The sequence below is a fragment of the Corythoichthys intestinalis genome, chromosome 2 (genome assembly GCF_030265065.1).
Source record: "Corythoichthys intestinalis isolate RoL2023-P3 chromosome 2, ASM3026506v1, whole genome shotgun sequence".
Taxonomy (NCBI): domain Eukaryota; kingdom Metazoa; phylum Chordata; class Actinopteri; order Syngnathiformes; family Syngnathidae; genus Corythoichthys; species Corythoichthys intestinalis.
In genome coordinates, this window is record NC_080396.1 from 41,129,663 (window position 1) to 41,152,691 (window position 23,029).

Below are 23,029 nucleotides of genomic sequence, written 5' to 3' on the forward strand. Positions count from 1 at the left end.
TTGACAGAACATGGGGGACATGAAGAGGGCAATAAGTCGAGTATAGTGCTCTCCCAGCAGGGGGATGTATGACAAGCCGCCGGTCGTCGGCCGAGGGGACAAGGAGCATGTCAGCCACAAAATGCAAGCCACCTACATATTAATATGAGCCTAGTATTTGACATACTGTAATACAAAACACAATGTTTACTCACTTCCTCGTAAGTCCCATGGTCCCACAGTAGTAGGGCTTGTTTTGGCCAATATCCTCTGGTGAATGGGAACCTTTTGAAACCCCAAAAAGGCTCACACGCCTCCCCCTCCAACAGCAAGATTTTTCTGCAGCCGTTTGGCTGGCGTGATGTGAAAAATAAACAAATTAATTCGCAAAATCAGCGGAATCCTTCGTCCTTCTCATTCAACAGTACGGCTGTATAGTGAACAGGACTCCTTCTCCCGTACATGTCACAGCGCCCTCTTCCTCAATGCAAGACCGAAGCCGTAAATCTGTCATTTTCGTAGTGTGGGATTAAAAAAAAAAATTTGAATAAATATATCGATCGCTTCTTCACACATCCAAGTGGTCCATTTCATTGAGGAGCGTAAAATACCGCGAGTATTATGAAATAAACATGCTTTTTCGTGTTCCAGGCACTTTAAGGTCCCAAGGCTTTTTTTTCCCCGTCCTTTTAAAAATGAATTTAATTTAATTTATTCTGGGCCGCCGACAAAGCTCAGCAGCAATGTTGCACAAATAAAAAACATAAATAAGCCTTTTTTTCCTTTAAAATTAAAAATAAATAAGTAAAATTATTATTTTATTATCATTATTTTTTTTTACTGCCGCAATCTAGCCAGACTAACGTTGTGATCGATTGTTAGAGCGCGATCGATGTAATGAGCACCCCTGGTCTATAGGTTCAAATCTAGCAATCAAGGCAAGTCTGAGTGGAAATTTGAACATGACATTGTTTTTGGCGGTCTCTGTGACTAAAAATCAAAACAAATTTAAAGATCAATACACCCAGCTTTGAATTAGATATGGGGTTGTAAAACTAAAAAGAGGATTTTTAGCTTGATGAGGATATATTCTCAAATAGGTATCAAATGGATGAGGTGTCAAACTCAAATTCACAGTCGGTCAATATTAAAAGGGCAATACAAAACGTGAGTCGCGGGCCAAACTCGATATAATTTTGAACTGACGACAGTTGTGCGTGTTTTCCAATTTCTGAATAAAGAAGAAGCATCCTCAATAGTATAATCACACAGAGCCAAATATGAAATACAGTACAATCCATCTTTGGTATTTTTTAATTAATTAACTTAATATTTTTTTTATCAGGCCAACAAGAAAACCCCAACAACATCAAATGAGAATGCCCTTCTTTGAGAATCGAGTCTTCAAACTATTACTGATCCCTGCCTTGGAGTAGAAAATGTGAGTAAAGGAAAATCTAATTCATGCTCCACACACAGGACAATGGTCTCTCCTTGATTTAGAAAAAAGTAATTGGTGAAAATAATACTCAAGTAAAGTTGTGAGTAACTGCTTAAAATGTTATCTTTTGTAAGCAAAGGTATTTTGTTTCTCAGCACAAATCTATCTCTATCTATATCTATATATGAACTGTTATTTTTATACTGTGCTATAACATATTACATAACCGCATTAATCCAAAGGTAAAAATAAAAAATAAATAAATAAAAACTGAGAGAAAAAAAATCCACAGAAATTAAGAATTATTCGCCCTAAAGTGGAGAAAACATTTCCTATTGTGAAACTAAAAGGATCTATGTCCGTTTTTACGTGGTCAGTCGGTGCCAAATAAAAACTGGGAGCGAGATTTCGAGTCATGTTGATGCCGGCGCTTTAAGTCAAATACTTAAATTTTTACGGTGGTTTAAAGATGCCATGTCATTGAACAGGCAGGTGTGATCATAGAATGGCAAGCTTGAGTCTGATTGGTATAATAGAGTCATGGGATTATTGCCGCAACGTCTCATTGGTGAAACTGAATGAGCCACTGTTTGCGTCTCTGGCAAAAAAAAGAAGTCAAATCAAATATGTAAAATAAAGATGAAAAATGTCATGACTAGTATAGCCAAAAGTAGCGGAGTAACAGTAGTGTTTCTTCTTCACAAATCTACTCAAGTAAAAATAAAAAAAATAGGAATTAGTAGAACTACTCTTAAGAGTACAATTTTCTCAAAAAGTTACTCAAGTAAAGGTAACGGAGAACATGTAACAAGTTACCACCCACCTCTGACCCTTTCACATCGGGCTGCCGTTTGTATGACGGTCCAGGACTAACAAACATTTGGTATGATTTTGCGGACCAAATTGCACTATGGGCCAGATTTGCCCCATGCACATAGGCGGATCTACTATTCAGGCGAAGTAGGTGATCGCCTTAGGCCCCCAACCAGCAGGGGGCCCCCAACCAGCTGCCCTTGCCCCAACGAGCAAGGGCTTGGGCCACCGGAGCCAGCAGCACCCCCAACTATTCGTCATGTATAATTATGTCAGCATACCAAACAAACAAATAACAAAAAAGGAAGCCATTTGAATGCTGCATTTATAGTATCTCTCCCCCGCACACACGCACTACAATGGACTGTTCCACGACGATGGACTGTGTATCAGTCGCTTAGCTTCGCTTAGCTCCGTTTAGCATCGCTTAGCTCCGCTTAGCTGATTGTTAGCTTCACTTAGCTCTCCTGCGTTTTTCACACCACTAAGCTCGCTATTTTTACAGCTCACATGCTACTTCGTACGTTGGCTATCGTTTATTTCGAACACATGAGCGAACGTGCTCTCCATGAGAGCCAAAGTGCAGTGAGGGAGAAGTTGAGAACAGGCCGCTAATGCCTCTTTTAACTTTCTTCTTCTTCAAACCGAACATAAAATACACGACAGCACACCCTGTGGCGAAACAATGCAGTACAGTTCCAATCAGGCATACAATAACACTCAACAGCTGGTTAACAGCATTTGCTAACGAAAAAAATGTATTAGTAACACCACAAGCAATGACGAAGAATGTTTTTGTACAGAGTGTAAAGCTTTCAGTTAGCAGTTTAGCGAACATACCTCCGGTGAACATTTCAAAATAAAAGCACGTCATGTTCGTCATATAAATAACAATTTCTGGAGTTAATCCCACATACTTCAGAATTAATATTATAATATGTTGAGTAAATACTGCAGAATACAGATTCTACACTAAGAATAGCTTTCAAATGACACTTTTTTATGACAAATATGATTGGCAATGAATAATTATTATAATTATTATACTACTATTATATATGGTAGTATACTATAATAATAATGCTAGAATTTTTTTTTAAAGAATTGTTTTGAATAATGTTGGAAAGGCAAAGTCAGAGTTCTGAATCTGTTTACTTTCCGTTCTTTTGCATTAGTAAATGCTATCAGCATTTAACCTCATTGTTTATTTGTGATTAATTATTGTTATTTACATGATTATTTGTACTTTAATAAAGGATTTAAGTGTTCCAAAATGGTTTTGTGAATTAACGAGAGTCAACAAAAATTTCATTGCTGAATTAGTAAAAAAAAAAAAAAAAGAAAATTATTAGATTAGCCGACTAATCGTAAAACTAGTCGTCTGACTAATCAGGAGAAAATTTGTCATTTAGGACAGCCCTAGTGTACCGGAACATATTTCCTCCACACCCTTCTCACCTTTTTAACCCCTGACCCATGAAGAGGGCCCCTGTATATTTTCGCCTTAGGCCCCAAAATTGCCAAGTCCGCCACTGCCCATGCACATATGTGAGGTTTGCACATAGGCTACCCCCTTGTGCCAGCCTGGTTTCCTTTGAATATTGTCGAATGTTGATCTACAATTAACTGGTGACCAGTTAAGGGTACTACCTACCTCTCTCTCAAAGTCAGCCTGGATAGGCTCCATTTTACCCACAACCCTGGGACAAGCGTCTGTTGCTGTCTTTGTGTTTATCTCTGAGAAACACTCAGCACTCTCATCTTGCACTTCACATTCCTGCACGAGAACAAGCACTAAAGTGACGGTATAACACTTCATTTAAACAACAAACACACATACGCACAGACAGACTGAAAATTTCCGACAGGCTGAGTAAACGTTTATCGAGTCTGTTCTTTCTTGCTCCTAAGCTGCATTACAGTGTTCATGCTGCAGAAGAGTACTAGCAAGACAGGTTTGTGCAGTTTGAACAAATATCAGCATACCCTCATCTGGCATAAATACGCAATATCATAACATACCAGTATTTTACAGTTGCATATAACTGCATTACAAGATACCATGAGGTGGCATGATTCATTTTCATGTTTTTTTTATGTTAACATGAATCATAAAACTGAAAGGTAGATTAGCCTAAAATGTTTGACATTTTCCAAAAGATTCATTTTGATGGAACGAAGAACTGTCATAATGACAAAATACACTTCTGAATACTAAAATTACACCAGTAAGATGGTACTTACATTAACCAGATGATATTGGTAATTGTGAAATTAATTCAGCCTTTCAATTTAAGAGTAGTTATGGGGGAAAAAAAACGCACAAAAGTGCCAGTACAGGCTGCAGGATGTGACCAGTTTGCATGTGATACTCAGTGGATTGAACTGTCGTTATGTAAACTGCACTGGTGTATTCTACGCTCATTCCTAATTGTTTGACACCAAACATGTATATTTTCTGACCATTTTGAAAATTGATTGGATTTGAATTATCAATGAACATTTTCACTTATCATTAGTTATAATGAGAATATTTATGTAACACCTACAGCTGTGTCTTTTGCTCAATTTTAATCGATTTGATACCAAACACGACTGTTGAATGACCGATTTGAAAATTGATTGACTTTTAGTGATGTATCAATTAAACTTTCCGTTGATTAGTCATTAGTATTGGTAAGTATACATCCAATAACTATACAGTTGTGTCTTACACTCACTAGCAATTGATTTGATAGCAAAAATGTCTATTTTCTGGTTAGTTTTGTAATTGACTGATATTCAGTTTATGATAATAATGTTTTGTGCTAATGTTATAAATTAATGTTAATAGTGTTTCAAATCCATCCATCCATTATTCAGGAGGACTAAGTCTCAGAAAACAGTACCTCTAAAAGGACTCATTAATTAACAAAATGCTAATTAATAAGTGAAATTTGAAATTGGACCCCTAGTACGCTAAAGTTTATATATATATTGAATATCAAGAGCACCCGTTGCATATTAACTGAATAATAGACATCTCATTGTTTTCCAATGTTTAATTAAATACTGATTAATCACAAGGAAAATACCGTTGCTCTGAGGTTCAATGTGCATTGACCCATAATATACGTATGCAGTACCTGCCGATTTTCATACTGAGCCGTGCATGAATAATGAAGGAATAGATACAAATCTTAGTGTGCCCACATCAATAAAAAGATGAGGCCTAGGGCCTGTAAAACAAACAAAAAAAAAACATTTAATGAACATGAGATTCGCACTCAGTCAATTAAAAAAAACAAAAAAAAAAACAAAAGACTTGTATTGACATTTTTTCACAAATTGAGACTATTAATACATGTACCTTTTCTTCTTCAAATACAATACATGTACTCAAGGATTTCTAATTTACCGTAATCTACAGAAGGCCATTCATGGAAAGATAAAACACTTTCACGGACACCCCTATTACGAAAAAGCAACGCAAACTTAAACAGTTGCACGAGTCCATCATTATTCTGCATCTGCATGCAAATGACATAAAGAGCAGAAAGAAAATTATTGAGGCTAAGCCCGTTTATCCAGAACAGACAATTACATGCATGGCTTTACAATGCTCATCAGTCAAACGGATGCTTAAGGAAGTGGAGGAAAACTATTAGTCACCCTAAGAATCAGGACAGTTGCAAACACTGTGCACGCTCAAACACACGGAGTGAAATATTTCCCTGAAGCTTATGGGTGCATGCCTTTCATACTATTTAAACGTCGTCACACACACACATTCACACGCACACCAACAGCCCCCCACCACCCGCCCCACAGAGTCCTTTGGCATGCGTATCCTTTGACCTCTTTCACTTCCAAAATAGAGGAACGACCTTGTTGAGACTTGAGCTACACTGGCAGTAGGACTCACTCCGATAAGTTGTTTTATGTCTGTAGAAAAGAAAATTGGACCAAAAAAGTAATTCTGTCGGGAATGTAGGACAACCGAATTGGACCGCGGCTCTTATTTTGGGGCACTCCTGAGGAAATCTAAATCGGTAAGTAATGCTTGTCATCACTGCTGCTTCCTAAATAGCAAACTCAGAAAAAACAGGTTTTTGTTTGCTTGTGGCAGAAGAAGTCATTGACTTGTATACTTCAATGTGTCATATAGCAAAGAAAAGAGTAATTTACTGTATAACTAATCATCTTACCTTTCCACCATACGTACTTGATGAACAACTAATGTATCCTGGGAACATATGACACAAAACTCAAATGAATAATGGAGTTTTAATCAATGTCATCTGCTTTAGCAAATATTAAGCTCAGTGAAAATCTAATGTGCCACTTGCATTTTGTTTTACTAATAATGGAAATGAGTTGTTTTAGTTTTATGGAATAAAGAAAGCAGGTATATTTAGGTACCTATTTATACTATTATTTTATTGTTTGTTTACAGCACAAACAATAAAATGAGAGTACAACACATACAAAAAACATTCTCTGCCCCCCACCCCCCAAAAAATTGGCATTAAAAATAAATAAATAAATAAATAAATAAAACTGTGTGCTAATGTTTTTTTCTAAATTTGAATTGACATAATATCCTATTATTTATTAAATTCATCCGAGGATCTGAAAATGTGTGAAAAATATCATATCCAGTATCTTATAGTACATGCAGAATGCTATGCACTGAATATGCTGTACCAATATACAGCATACTTTATACATATACTGTATACACACGCACACACAACCCCCCCACTCACCCACACACACCCACACACCCCTGCAGCCCCCTCCCAACACGCACACTGCTAATCATAGGATGAAAGGATGAGGAGTGATGCGGCTTTCACAGACTTTGTTGTCTTTGACCCAAACTTGTCTGAAAAGTAGGGTTGGGCATCGTTTGAAATTGAACGATTCCGGTTCCAATTCCGACTCGATGTTTCGATTCCGGTTCTGAACAATTCTCCATTCCAATTCTTTTAAGAGGCAGGGTCAAAAAAATAAAAAGAGAGAGGCAGAAGTTTCAAAATTTATTAATTTATATTAATGTCTTAACTTCTGGATGATTTTTAAAATTATATTAATTTAACATGAATTATTATTATTATTGTTATTTATCATTTTTATTATCATTTATTATTAATACAATTAATATGAAATTTATGAATTATATAAACTTCTCACATGGTTATTTTTAACTTGTATATAAATATCAGTCTTGAATGTGATGAAGTTTCTTTCCACAGGAGTGCACTTTCACAAAGATGTTTATTTTTCAAACGCTCACGGGGAAAACCTTTACATATATTCTTTTGCCATACATGTACAGTACCTTTGCTGGGAGCTACGACGAAGCATTGGTACAAATTCTTCTATTGATTATAATTTGAATCTCTTTTGATACTGTTGATTTTAACGGAGGCGTCTACTGCTTTAAGATGGTGGCTGTTTGCTAATGCCAGCGAGTCTGTCATTTCGCATGTAGTTCTATATACATAATATCGACCATAGCCCGACGTAATAATAATAATATGACTTATTCTTGTACTATTTTCCATCCATCCATCCATCCATCCATCCATCCATCCATCCATCCATCCATCCATCCATCCATCCATCCATCCATCCATCCATCCATCCATCCATCCATCCATCCATCCATCCATCCATCCATCCATCCATCCATCCATCCATCCATCCATCCATCCATCCATCCATCATCTACTGCTTAATCGGGGTCGGATCATGGGAACAGCAGAAGATAGACTTCATTTATTGCTTTACTTAACTTTCTGACTGGTTAGAGGACCGGCGCGGCACTCAGCTATGCTACTCCGCACTTGAATTGTATTGTATTGTATTGTAATGTTGCACTGAGCTGAATGGTCTTTTTTTTTTTTTTTTGTAAAGTTGAGCCAAACTTTTGAGGGCCGCCACACCGTGTCATAATCAAGTTGCAGTGCACAAACACGCACTTCTTGTGGCTTCTTCTTCGTGGTTTTTGGCAAAAACTTTTTTCTGCTCAGCGGTCAGGGCATCATGGAATCGAAATTTTAAAATTCGAACGGTTCTGGGACCATCAGAGTGTTTGAACTGGGTCCTATCGATGCTAGATGCCCAACCCGACTGAAAAGTGTACATTGGGGCATTTTGGGATACTCATTCCATATGGTCAACCGGTTGCAGTAGAAAAAAATCCTAAACAACCCAGTATAAATGCAAGGATTGTCTGCTATTTAAAAATGGATTTAATAATCACCACATAACTCACATCTTCTCCTATCTAGAATTCCTTGTATTTTACTTGTTACTACCAGCTCTACAGTTAGTGTTCAGTTAGAGTGTGACAACATTAATGGTGGAAAAAAATTAGGCATTTGAAAAGGGGTGCACTAACTTGTACCAGTGAATCACACATTTCAGTACGTTCTCAGCCATGCTTACAGACAATCACCCTGAATGAGATGCATATATCCAGCATGTGTTGCCACACGTCAGGCATGCTGTCTCCACCTATTTATGAGAAGAAATATGATAATTGCGTCTGTAATTGCATAATTACACCGGAAGAGTTTGACTTATTGTAGTCCTCACAGCACTAGTTAAAAGAAAAAAATAGAAAACTGGTGTATAATACTGTATTTACAGTGCTATGCAAAGTCTTTATACAACACCGTATGTGTTTAAAAATTTTTTTTTTTTTTTTTAATTTGTGGCTGTGAATAGGTTTGTACAGTAGACTGACCAAATAGAATTATATTTTGGTACAATCCACGTACATACAGTATAAGTATTGTTATCTACAAGCACCATAAAAGCCTTTGCAGGCTAGGAGTGACATCCTCACCCTTTTAATCACTGATGAGCTAGGAAGCTCCATGGCTGGCAATTCCATATACAGTAAACATTATTCAGGCTGCCTCTGCATGAAGAAATATGATACACATGAAAGGAAATGGTAGAGAGTGTTTTGATTGCATCTGCAGAGAATATAAAACATGTACACAACTGCCAGGTTTTTGTGATATACATATTTTAAAAAATGAGATAAAGAAAAAGACCATTTTTGGTAGTGTGATTAGAAATCACAAGCCATGGTCTGCAGAGAGCTTCCATGTCATTTGAGGGATGTTTCCTACATCTGACTCCATCCCCTGTTCTGATGTTAGGACTACACTGGTTATCAACCAGTGATGAGCAGTGTTGTTCTTACAACACAACTTGTTGGCAGCAGCTACATTCTTTAAAGTCGTTTTTCTTCGAAAGAAACTCGGGCCTTTTTTTCACGGTGTGGGGAATTTAACAGGTCCAGTAAGTGTTGGAAAAAAAAAAAAAAAAAAAACTTCAGGCTTTGTCAAACTAAAAGCAAAAACACAAGACAGTAAAAACCTACTTAGAATTGCTAAAATGCATTTGAGTTGTTCAGAGGAAGTCTCCATGGTGGCAGGTGAATACTGACTCCAATTTGATTGGTTCATTCTGAACACAATTCCAGTCACAGTCAAAAGATCGTGCATTCACATTTTTTGTCGTTTATTTTACATGTTTATTTTAACCTCCCCTACTGATTTTTTTTTAATCACTTGGTTTAGGTATTTGATTACAATGGTTGGGGAAAAAAAAGAAATAATCTTACTTCTTAATTATCTATAATGTTACTTTACATTAAAGCCTTTTTTATAGGGAGTTGTACACTTGTTGTATACTGTACACAGTAACTTCTATTCTGTCACTGTCTAAGGGATTTATTAGACTAGGCGATTTGCCTTTTCTTCTTAACACCCATTAAGTTGTTGAACAACATTAATCGATAAAAATATTGTGGGGTGAAAAAAAAAAGTTAACTTGTTACAAAGCTTACTCATTAGCGTTGGTGTGATGATAAGTTTTAATGAGTGCAAATCTTACTTAAATTTTAATAAAAGAAGTGTGTGTGGGAGCGAAGGGTGCTTTTCAAAAAGTACATGACGAATGTTCCAAGTTCCAACTCCTACTCAGTCAGTTTGGAAAAATAAATTAACATGCTGATTGAGTTTGTGCTACAGCAGGGGTTTATTAATGCAATTTTGAATATCAATGCCTCTGCTGATGGCGGCAGTGTGGACAACTGGTTAGTGCTAACACTCAGAGGCTTCAAATGCGGGCTTTGGCCCTTTTCTGTGGAGTTTGCATGTTTTCGCTCTGCTCTCTTGTATTTTCTCTGTATGACATACTCCCACATTCCAAAAACAATGGTCGTTAATTGGAGACTCGAAATTGTGAATGGTAATGCGAGTGCTTAATTTTTTTTGCTACTGTGCACTGTGCACTGTGATTGACAACAGCCCATTTCAAGATCCACCCCCTCTTGCCAAAAGTCAGATGGGATAAGCTCCAGCACACTTCTAACCCTAATGAGAATGAATAGAATAAAAAAATGGTGGTCTTGCAGAAACAAAAAAAAAATGTGGTTTAGCATTTGAAACTGAGTGAGCAGATAGTTTTAGAACTACTCTGCTTACATGAATATTTTTAGCTCTTCATCTGGGGAATGCATGGAAGCAGTTTTCAGAAACAGTACCGGATTTCACTTTTGTGTGTTTTAAATGATCTTTTGTTGCTATATTGTTGCAGACATCTCTTAGAATGAACTCTCATGAATGAAAACATTGCATTTTAAATCATGGTTTTTACCCAAGGACTCCCCATTTCCATTGTTCGTCAAGAGGTAAGCCAATGGAAAACAAACCAAGCAAATTTATTTTTCAAAAATAGCCATAAAACATGCATTCTAATTGAATTCATGTGCAAAGACCATGTGAAAGCATTTCTTCACAATTAGAATATGAAAACCGCACTAAATGAATGATATATAATCTGATAGTTCAATTGTACATCTAAATTTTAACACAAACTGTAGAAGAACAGCACACCTCCATAAATAATAATAATTTCTTTAAAACCCACACTTCCCACAATATCAAACATTTGGAAATCATTCTGTTTTGCTCTTCATATTACAAAACTACACAATTGAAGTGCACTGGTTAATAAGTACACTAAATAAACACAGAGACAGTGCAGCAAACAGAATAAAATTGATTGATATTATATACATTGCTCCCTTCCCGTAAGTTTTCAGTTTTCACCCCCATTAAACCTAAACAAGAAAGTGTTCATGAGTTGAAGGTGTTCCATTACAAAATGTTTAGCTAGGATGATGATGAAGGTTCAAGGGGAATACAATAATCTAGTCCAATGCCTAATATATTAAAATTAATGTGAAGAAGTGTCTGTTATGTCTGTGTTGTTGATTCATGTGTTGTCATCTTGCCGATTTGGAAACAAAATATTAAGGTCATACAATAGCTTTGACCCAAGACTACGTCAATGAATTTGCCCAAAACAAAAGATTCTCAAGACAAACTGATTGAATTATGACTAGCACTGACACCCCTCTGAAACTCACCTTTGCTTTCGAAACTATCAGATGAATATGCTATCTTAAAATACAATGAATCGATGTAGTATGGTGGCATTGCCATCCATTTCCCCCCCCAGGCTCTCGTCACGTATGCTTGAGCATCAACAATCTTCTACGGCATTGAAGATCTCACAAAATCAAAAGACTCACTTCCAGTTGGCTTGTTTGATGGTGTCAAAGGATGAGGCAGTAAAAACTGTATGTGTGTGGTAGTTTGCGCGTGTGTTTTTGGTGGGGCAATTTATTGGGCTCCTTTGAGGACAGACAGTGCACAGTTGGAATGCTTGTGAAATATTTGCAGTAGTCACTGACAGGAGAATTCACCACAGTTAACGCAGCAGTTTAAAATAGAGGGGTCACTGTCACAAGATGATTGGGTCATCACTCTGTCTGTTCCCCACTCTAAAAAAAAAGTGCCATATAGGATTAAATAAAACCCCCTCTCTCCAAGGGATTAGATCTCAGTGGGTGGATTTCTTTTGCCAATGCTCATTTAATGTCTCAAACAGCATTCTTGTTGCCACAGCGTCTGGCTTTGTGCCCCTCAGACATGCTGGCTCCGGACGACCGAGAGCAAAGGTGATGACCAGCATAGGCGACAACTGTTGGGTGAAGTCAACGCCTCACACAGGGGGCACAAATAACTTTGCACCCTGGCTGTCATGCAGCTTTTTAGAGAGGAGGGGGTTGGCCTGTATTTAAAAGAAAATATCAATGTACAGTGCTGATGGCTGCCTTGAATGTGTTGCCTGCCTTACACACCCCACAACCATCCCACTCAAAGTGATAACATTATGTGTGGGTGTAAGTAGATACAGTGAAGTGACAGATGATAAAGTGGCTCATATATTGCATGCGGACACTGATTCTGTTATGACACGATTTTGCATTGCAGTCAGAAAGATAGTTAGGTTGACCCAAAAGGGACAAAAGACATTGGTGTTTACAAACCACTGTAACATAAAAAGTATTGATGAGTTCTAATTACGTAGTTCAAGTGGCTATAGCCATACCGATTTTAAACTTGGAGGATCGAAGAGCTTTGCATTATGGCCCCAAAGAAGAAAGCAGGGTCTTCTAGGTCCAGCCAAAAGAAAAGCAATCACCATGGAAATGAAGCATAACACCATAAAAAGAACAGAGAAAGGAGAGACCCACAAACATCGGTCAAGACATGCTGCATTCAGACCTAGGTTAAAAATGTCGCGCAAATACTCTTTACTCATCGCAAGTTTTGTTTTACACAAACCTTATGTTGCCAACAATCAAAGTCTGCAAAACCACACAACATCCAGTTGACGTAACATAAAAATAAGGACAGTAATGTAACGAATCAGGTTGCATGTATGCGTCAGGTTGCAATGTTGATGTGTTAAGTGTAGTGTCTAACTGGAGTGAGAGAGAGCGGGGTGGAGGAGTTGTCGAGTTGGGTCTGTTTTCGATCTGTTGGCGTCCACTACCGCCTATCGTAGTCATGTTCTGTGCTTTCGGTTGCAAATAAACCATTGAAAACCCTAACTCTCCATTCATTTCTCAGCAATTATGGTAAGTATAGTACATTTTATATTTTAATATATTGTACTTTTTATTTTCAACGTAAATTTCAACATTAAACCAGTAAAATCCGACTTACACAAAATTTGTGTTCCATCGCCAGCAAAGGAACGGAACGTGTCCGCAATCTTGAGGACTCCTGCCATGCTTACTGGGCCGTGAATCGTACTCGGGCCGGCATCGCAGCAGTGGCGCATGGTAACCACTGGGCCAAAAGCATAGGATAGCAGCTCTAATCACCAACGTGCTCTCTTGAAGACATCGTGAGGGATGCATGCAACGTACCTGCTTGCAGCCGTGATAAAACCTTTCAGTCCTTTCGAATACTAATCGGCATTGTTCAATGTTACACTACAATCAAAGTGTTGACCATAAATGAGGATTCGTGAATATGTTTGTCGGCCCTGACCAATAACCCAAAAACTCTCTCAACACACCCCAAACTGCAGGATAATTGTTCTATAATCTTCAGATACATCAGAGATTTGATCTGTTAGTCATATTTTAATATTTACTACTATATGGAATAGTGAACTACCAGGTCACTATCCTGTATTGATTGTTTATCAAGGTTGTTTAATAAATTTTTAATGTCAGAATTAAATAATTTGTTGAAACACAGGAAGGATTTAGCCCTTTAAGTGGCTCCACTAACATTCATCAGGACACCTTTTGAACAGTATCCTCACTGTTGAGACTGCTTCTTGTCCCTCTTCTTACTTTTTTTTCTTGAACAACTGCTGACTTTCAGACAGAAATACAGAACACTGTGACAGCAAGTCCAAGGCGGGGAAGAAAGCATCCACTCTGTATACGGTCACCTCCTGTAGATATCTCTGTGGATCACTGCACTGTTTTGTTTTGCTCCTGGAACCTGTGGAATAAGGAGCTCCACAGGTGGCCCTTTTTGAAACTCAGGCCGTGTCACTGGAAAAGAACTTGTCTGATGGCACCATTTAGGCCTCATAAAAAGAAAGCTTTTCATTGCTGATAAGAGAAAAGAATTTGGCTGTGACGGCTTTGCTGCTTTGTGCTTACTCGTTTGCTCGGTTAAGGCTTGGATGATCGACCACAAGTCCCCGGCAGGGCTCATGAAGCTTAAAACTGCATCAAAACATGTCTTGGCATGAACGCATAACTTTGTTTTCTCTGCTCTGCAGCAAGTCAATATTTTTTTGATAATGTAGAAAATGCTACCAAAATTAGGAAGTTACAGTGAATTGAACACACACACCCACACCTACACACACACACACGCACACCCACACACACCCAAACACACACACAAAAACATAATAAAAAGGGGAAGACATTAAAACCTCAGGCATCTCTAGACAGGGCTGTTTAACTGAAAATAGAGTAAACAACTGCTCTTCATTTGGCAAATGTGCTTTCAGGAAAACTCAAAGATCTGAATATTAAAATGAGCCTGCACTATTGTGTCCTTCTAAAATAAGTTTGCTGAGACAGAAGCCTGCATATATGTTATTGTATGACAGCACAGATAGAGCTCCAGGCTGCCCCTAAATTGTTGCAGTTTGCCTCTAAAATTTGACGCAATGCAACACAAAGTATATTTGTATCCACTTGCACCAGTGCGACCAGTAAATTTGCGGATTAAAAAAAAAACTGTTGTTCTTCTCTTTTTAATGGCTATCAACCTTATGTACCACAGTTAAGCCCGGGTGATAGAAATAACAAAAGTAAAACAATGAAAATGAGCCAAAGTGAGAATATTTATTCTGTGGGTCTAATTATAATGAGTCAATTTTTTGAAATTTTTTTTAAACAGATCGGATCAGGCACTATTGTAGTGACAGTAAAATAAATAAATAAATAAAAAATGCTGTGACTAGCTAGTCTGGAGAACTGAACCAGCTGTGCTCAATTGTGTAAATCAGGTGGAATCAAATGTTGCCTTATAAGAGCAGTTTCTGTTTAGAATTTAGAAAGTTATAATAGTTCATATCATTCACATGGTGTGATATGGTTCATGATAATGCTTGATATATGTGTAGTCATATACTGTAAAGTAGTTTCATACTACAATTTTAATGGTTGTAGTTTCATACTATATTATTTATATTAGGTTTATGTCACAACCACAAGCATATAGTCTGTTGGCAAGACTGACACTTCTTTGTGCTGCATTGGCAACAAGTCATCATTGGCTGGTACTACTGGTATAAATACTTGCTTCCATGTTCATGAAAAAAAGACAAAAGAATCTAAAAATTGTGCAAAAAAAAAAAAAAAAAAGTGATTGTCTTAAGTCAAGCCACAATTATGTTCTCACTTAGCTTGTTTGCTTGCCCTGGCCTAGAGTATAGAATTCTCTTGTTCATCACGGTTTGACCTGGATTAAAAAAGTTATGCTTCTTCCAAAATATATACAGTGGGGCAAAAAAGTATTTAGTCAGCCACCAATTGTGCCAGTTCTCCCACTTAAAAAGATGACAGAGGCCTGTAATTTTCTTCATAGGTGTACCTCAACGTTGAGAGACAGAATGAGAAAAAAAATCCAGAAAATCACTTTGTCTGATTTTTAAAGGGTTTATTTGCAAATTATGATGGAAAATAAGTATTTGGTCAAGGACAAAAGTTAATGTCAATACTTTGTTATATTCCTTTAATTGATAATGACAGAGGTCAAAACGTTTTCTGTAGGTCTTCAAAGGTTTTCACACATTGTTGCAGTTATTTTGGCCCATTCCTCCATGCAGATCTCCTCGAGAGCAGTGATGTCTTGGGGCTGTCGTTGGGCAACACGGACTTTCAACTCCCCCCAAGGATTTAATATATGGCTGAGATCTGTAGACCGTCTAGGCCACTCCAGGACCTTGAAATGCTTCTTACGAAGCCACTGTTTGTTTCCCGGGCAATATGTTTGGGATCATTGCCATGCTGAAAGACTCAGCCACGTTTCATCTTCAATGTCCTTGCTGATGGAAGGAGGTTTTCATTCAAAATCTCACAATACATGGCCCCATTCATCCTTTCCTTTACACGAATCAGGTGTCCTGGTCCCTTTGCAGAAAAAATGTGGTAAAGCATGATGTTTCCACTCCCATTCTTTCACCTTCAACCACGAGAAGTTGTGTTTCTCCAAAAAGTTCATTTTTTTGTTTCATCTGACTATATGACATTCTCCCAGTCCTCTTCTAGATCATCCAAATGCTCTCTAGCAATCTTCAGATGAGCCTGGAAGTGTACTGGCTTACGCAGGGGGACACATCTGGCACTGCAGGATTTGAGTTACTGGTGGCGGAGTGTGGTATTGATAGCAGCCTTTATTACTTTGGTCGCAGCTCTCCCCAGGTCATTCACGAGCTACCCCCGTGTGATTGTGTGATTTTTGCTCACTGTTCTTAGGATCATTTTGACCCCACAGGGTGACATCTTGCGGGCAGCCCCAGATCAAGGCAGATGATCAGTGGTATTGCATGTTTTCCATTTTCTAATAATTGCTCCCACAGTTGATTTCTTCACACCAAATTGCTCACCTATCGCATATTAAGTCTTCCCAGCAAGATTCAGGTCTAGAATTTTGTTTCTGGTGTGTCCATTGACAGTTCTTTGGTCTTGGCAATAGTGGAGTTTGGAATGTGACTGTCTGAGGTTGTGGACAGTTGTCTTTTGTATTGAGAATGAGTTCAAAGACGTAGTATTAATAGAGGTAACGAGTGAAGGACAGAGAAGACTCTTAAAGAATTTACAGCTTTGTAAGAGCCAGAAATATTACTTGTTTGTAAGTACCAAATACTTCTTTTCCACCATAATTTGCAAATAAATTCTTTAAAAATCAGACAAAGTGATTTTCTGGATTTTTTTTCTCATTCTGTCTCTTATCGTTGACGTACGCCTATGAAGAAAATTACAGGCCTCTGTCATCTTTTTAAGTGGGAGAACTGGCACAATTCGTGGCTGACTAAATACTTTTCTGCCCCACTGTACATACAGCGATCCCTCATTTTTCCCGCTTCCTCCCTGCGAAAATCGAAAATCCGTGAAGTAGAGGTGGAGCTTATTTACATAAGTCATTGTACTATAAATCGAAATTAATACAGATTTAACAGCATTGGAAAGAGATACATAAAGACATACTTTTTCCATTTTTTTTTTAATAATTTTTTTTTTACAAAAGTATAAATAAAAAAGCCATCTTATATGAATATGTATACTTTAATAAATGGTTTTTAAGCACTGCAAATGTAATAATTATAAAGGAAATATATGTAAAAGAACTGTACTGTTATATTAGAGCTGGGAATCTTGGGAATCTTAATGGTTCGATTAATATTAAGATTCAGAGGCTACGATTCGATTACTAATCGATTATTGAAAATCCTTTTAGGCTAAACCAAACTACTATTTTAGTATCAAGTTAACAGTTCAAAACCGTAACTAAAATACTCGAGTCCCCATTAAGTATCAGCAGCTTTAAACTACATTCAATTAATTCAATGTTGTGAATCAACCGTTAAACTTGTTAAATTGCTCCCATTATTCCATAATTTTATAATTATTATAATTATAATAATATATATTTTTTCCATCATGCCACATGTGAACGTTTTAAAACTGTTTCATCATTTATAGACAGTTTCAAGTCAAGATTTTGCCGATATAGGAGTATTTTAGATATAAAGTTAATTAGGTTCGCTAAAACAGCTTTAAGATGGCAGCTGTTTACTAACGGCGACAAGTTTGTCATTTCGCATCTAGTTCCATATATATGTGATATCTACTGTAGCAATATGTGAACGTATGTTTGTAGCAACTAGCATCTGGGCGTTGTTTGTAGCAGGTGTCGGGCGCAGTCAAGTATAGACCCTACCCACCGACGTCACAAAACCACGTGCTCGCTGTATGGTTCCGCCCACTTGTCTGTCATTTTGTCTCTGTATTAGCATTGGTTTCAATTGATCGAGGAATTTAAAATGCATTTCATGGAAGACCCGGTGCTTTCTGATGCCGTAAACTCACTGGATATGTTGCATGAAAGGCGTTATGTGGAAAAGCTTCGTTCTATACAGTCGCCAGATCCATATTTGATGCCCAAATCGATGTTTTTCGACCCACTGTCTTCGCCCTGTCTGCCTGACATCTCCTACGCTGATATTTACAATTATCTTGTCCACACAAAATCAGCCTATTCTCACGACAATTTGAAAAACTTCAAGAGCTTGGAGGCTTATAAATACTTCGTTGCTGGTTGGGTGAAACAGGTCCTCGTCCACGAAAATTCGGCAGGAATCTATCTTGTGCTTGGAAAGGTGAGTTACGAAATTTTCAATTCAAAATCTTTTGTTATTGCTAACATCCACTGTCAAGTCTAATGTATTTCATGTCGTTTGTCAATGGAGTTAAGGCTTTTAATGTTTATATGGTGTAGCGATAGCACTCTCACTACATACATACGTGTATGTTGTCGGCGATTAGCCTATCAATGATCTTAATTGTGGTTATTTGTCAGCCCAAAACCCTCTAAGTATATCTTAAATGCATCTTACCGGATATAAAATGACTACTACATAGTCTGTGGTGATTTTTTGGTGCCCAGTTTTCACGTCGAATTGCAGCCGTCCATTTCGCTCTCCTCTTTGGATCCCTCGGAATACGGTAAAACTTCAAGTCTCTCCTTCCATCTTCTCTGTTAGTGCAACCAACAGCCACACACGCCTTCACCATTTTGATTATTAATGTTAAGGAGCAGAAAAACACGGCCTAAATAGGAGGAATGTACGTAGCCGTAACAGGTTAACACTATGTTTTGACGGACAATTGGGCGGTACCATTCAGGAGAGCGGAGTTGTGACGTCACGTGGGTAGGGTCTATTGTTGTTTTTTTAATCTAGGGGAATGAGTTGAACATCATATTTACTCTCAGTTCCTCATTGCGTCCCGAAGACGGCGCTGACTGTGTTTTAGTTTGGATTTACCTGGTATGGATAAATAATCGGAATTTGGATGTTTGTGAACCGTTCTCGAATCTTCCACTGCTGAATTGCGCATAATCAAAGAATCGGAAAATTTGCACGCCTCTAACTGATTTATATATGCATATATCTAAACATTTTTAAATGATATACTGTATTCTTTCATTTATTTATTTTGACTGGGAAAAATCCACGATGGAATGAGGGCGCAGTTTGAAGCGAGGGATCACTGTACTCGTTCGTATTTTCAACCTAAGAAATGAAACTTTTCCCTCTACTTCTCTTCACTTGTTTCTGGTTATTGCACTGAAGGTCTGTTCTTTCCTGCTGCTGGAATGTGATTCATATGCTAATGAAATAGATTCTCATGGAATTCCCTCTCCTGTGCTATGAATATTTTCTATCAAACGGCTCGGACACCGTACCCACCATTTTATATCTCCTGAAGTCTCTGATGACGTCTACAATACTGCAGCTTCTTTTTTTGTTCAAGATCTTAACAGTGTACTCCACTTGGTTACATTAGCTTCATCTGTCATAGTAACACGTATGCTGTGATACCTTTATTGCAGGAGTGGATACAAATCTCAGCCCATTTAGAGATTGGGTGAGAATCATAAAGTCAGCAAGAAAAAAAAAAATCACAGGTAGTGGTTTGCAACATCGCTCTAAAATGAATGAAAAAGGTCTAAAACTAAAAAGCAGACAAACCAAAAGTTGTGTGGACATTGACACACTTTAGAACCCGTCTTTTTATCAATAGCTTCTTACAGGGTTGCAGAACCGATTGTCCCTGGATGTGCCCAAAGCCATCAGAGGTTTAATCGTAATCATCGTATTCTCCCTTATCTGAATTTCTGATGAAACCGTCCCGTGGTATGTGGATGTTGCAGACCACCCAAAAAAAGTGTCAAATATAGTGTGTATTGTAATATAGTTTATGTACTACAACAATGGCCATGGTATTGGATGAGTTTTGCTCACTGCACAATACATCAACATGTCCAGCGTAAAGTGGGGAATCTTCCAAGCACTCTTTAATGGACTAATTATATTAGACACACAGACCAGAACAATCACTTTCCTTCATACTGCTCCAAAGATGCAAATGAAAATGAGGTCTTTACACTTGCACAGGGGTATCTTTGTCAGCACTCCACGTTGCACAGGCTGTAAGTCAGGCTGAGCGATGCAAGGTGCAGGTCCTCTGGAAGCTGTCTCATGTAATTTAGAGTACACTACCTACTTCATGAGCACCACTGGACCAAGGCCAAAACATTAATTAACAGATTAGATACAAACCAGGTTAAAAGAAGCTGAGCTCATCATCTTACTGAAATGTCTAATAAAATGAGTCAGTGGGATTTAACTGTCCTAATGCCATGTTTCTAATTCATCATAATTTTTCTCAAAAATTCTCTGTGAAAAAAATATCATAGGAAAGGCAATAGCATTTGACTGTTTTAATGATGACCAATTCTTCCTCCCAAACTGCAATGTTAAAAACTGTAATTTTTAATACAGTAATGTAGCAGGTGTGATAATGGCACTCTGGTTGACATCATTGAATCTTTGTGAAATTATTTATTGAATGGAAAAATGTGATGAAAAATGACGACTATGAGAAAAGAAGAACATATTTTGGAAGTTATTGTAAAGTAAGCATCGTAAATTATATTACATGTCGTATTTGTACTTAACTGCGCACTTCTACGGTGGCCCTGAAGTGCTAAACACAACGACAAATTAAAAAATAAAACGGCATATTCAAGAAACAAAATGGCATATTTGAAGCACAACAGCAAATCGAAAAACAAAATGGCAAATTCTAAATACCCATGTCAAATATCACCCCAGAAGCGGAATTACTTCCTAGTTTATCAGTACCTACCCTTAACCGTAGATTCGTCCAATCAGTGATAAGGATACTTTTTTACTTATACCTACCTTTTCCGATTCATTAATGTAAATATAATGTTTTTACTGATTTGTCGTTGTTTTTTAATTTGCCGTTGTGTTTTTGAATTTGCTCTTGTGTTTGCTGATTTGCCGTTGTGTGGTTGAATTTGATGTTTTGTTTTTTGATTTGCTATTGTGTTTTGCACTTCAGGGCCACCATCATACATCCCTCAAATTGCCAAAATCCACTATGACATGCCTGCGTAGTGAATGTGACTAGACCCAAATTTAGACGTGAAAATAGAAACTAATGTGTTCACCAAAAAGCATGGCCTGGTTTGAATTGATATGTTGAGTAATTGAGCCCTTTATTACAATCACATCAATGACATCAGAGCAAGGTTGTTTACCGAATGTGTAAATGTTTAATTTTGGTAGATTTCTATTTCTTTTCTGTACACTGTTACAATTGACTTTATAGTACAGTATTACAGTATTTTGGTCTTGTCAAATGGAAATGCGTGAGAGTTGTTATGTGACTCAGAGCTATTACTAGTATTTTCCCATCATGTTGCAACAGCCACAACTATTGCCAACTAGTCATGACAATGCGGGCAACTGTTTTATTATTTTTTTCATCACAGAAATTCATGACATGAGTATGAACAACAGCAAATGACTTTGCTTTCATTGTTCGCGTAAAAAATTAAATAGTTTTTAATCGTAATTATGTATTTTAGTTGAAAATAAAGGCATAATCTTGGCTAAAATTCTGCATTCGAGACTAAAATGCAACCAGATGAAAAGTGCAGATTTCTTTTGAACTCTTTGTGATACTGTCAGTGCTGATGGAATTTTTTTTGAAAAAAAAAAAAAAAACTATTCGTGTACGACAGACTTAAGGCTTTACATCCGCCCTCTGTGTCACCATGTTTACAGTGTATAAATTGCAGGGTGAGTGTTCACAGTGTGTGTAGTATGTGACAAGACTAGGCAGGTGAAGGGAGCCTTCATTACTTTCTGTAATTCGAGCTCTTTGGAGTTAATGTTAAGTCATAGGATTGTTGCACAGCTGCTCTTTCTAAACAACATGAAATGGCATTTCACAAGTCTTCTTGTGATTTAATGAATTAAAGCAGTCGTAGTCAGACCTTGCTTTACTAAAATAAGGGACTGTTATCTGGTGTTGTTATTGTAGGCAGAGTATGATATATAACAACTCCAGAATCCATTTAAGACTTTCCCCATTTGATTTCTTTTATAGTAACTTTTCTTTGCTTGAAATTTACATGAGTATTTACACAGTAATAACTACTTTGTATTAATACAGAAAAAATATCACTGTTCAACTCTCCAATGTTTGACTTTTTACAAGACAATTATCACAATTTTGCATGACAGTTTTCACCTATTTACATGATATTATTTTTCATCATAGTTTTCAAATTTTTACATAAAAATTATCACTTTTTTCACATGATAGTTCATCACATGAACACAAATGCCCCAGACTGAAAAGGAGAAAATTGTACCAATTTACTCCCTGAATAGAAGCAAACCAAACTGACCACTGGTGTGAAAGCAGCCTAGGTGTCCTAACAAAGGGCCAACGACATTTGAAACAATGTTAACTTTGAATCAAATTGACAATTTTTTTTACTGAATGACAGTTATTGACATTTGTCATTATTATTTATTCATATTCATGACAGGTGCCGTGTCATGATTATGATTGTCTTATGACACTGTTATGATAAGCATTAAAACAATGTGTAACTGAATATTCTCCATGCTTTTAATGTGAACTATCGAGTGTGAATGTTGAAAATGTGACACCTCTATTAGCAAACATCATATTCATACAAATTTTGTGCATAAATAGAAATCCATATAGTTAGTGACAGCACATCAATGATAAATTCTCTGCCAGGAGAACATTGTACAGAAATC

At 37.3% G+C, this 23,029-nt stretch overlaps 1 protein-coding gene and 1 long non-coding RNA gene across 2 annotated transcripts in view; both read left to right on the forward strand.

The window, feature by feature from the left end:
* Positions 1-1,565, forward strand: part of LOC130930165 (uncharacterized) — a 33,871-nt gene extending 32,306 nt beyond the window's left edge. Inside the window, exon 4 of the long non-coding RNA XR_009067004.1 lies at positions 1,325-1,565. This is a non-coding gene — a long non-coding RNA (uncharacterized LOC130930165). The remainder of the gene's footprint in view (positions 1-1,324) is intronic.
* A 4,543-nt stretch (positions 1,566-6,108) lies between these two features.
* LOC130905999 (neural cell adhesion molecule L1-like protein) overlaps positions 6,109-23,029 on the forward strand; it is a 104,877-nt gene continuing 87,956 nt past the window's right edge. The window contains exon 1 of the mRNA XM_057819860.1: positions 6,109-6,264. The gene's annotated coding sequence lies outside the window, so the exon portion shown is untranslated. The remainder of the gene's footprint in view (positions 6,265-23,029) is intronic.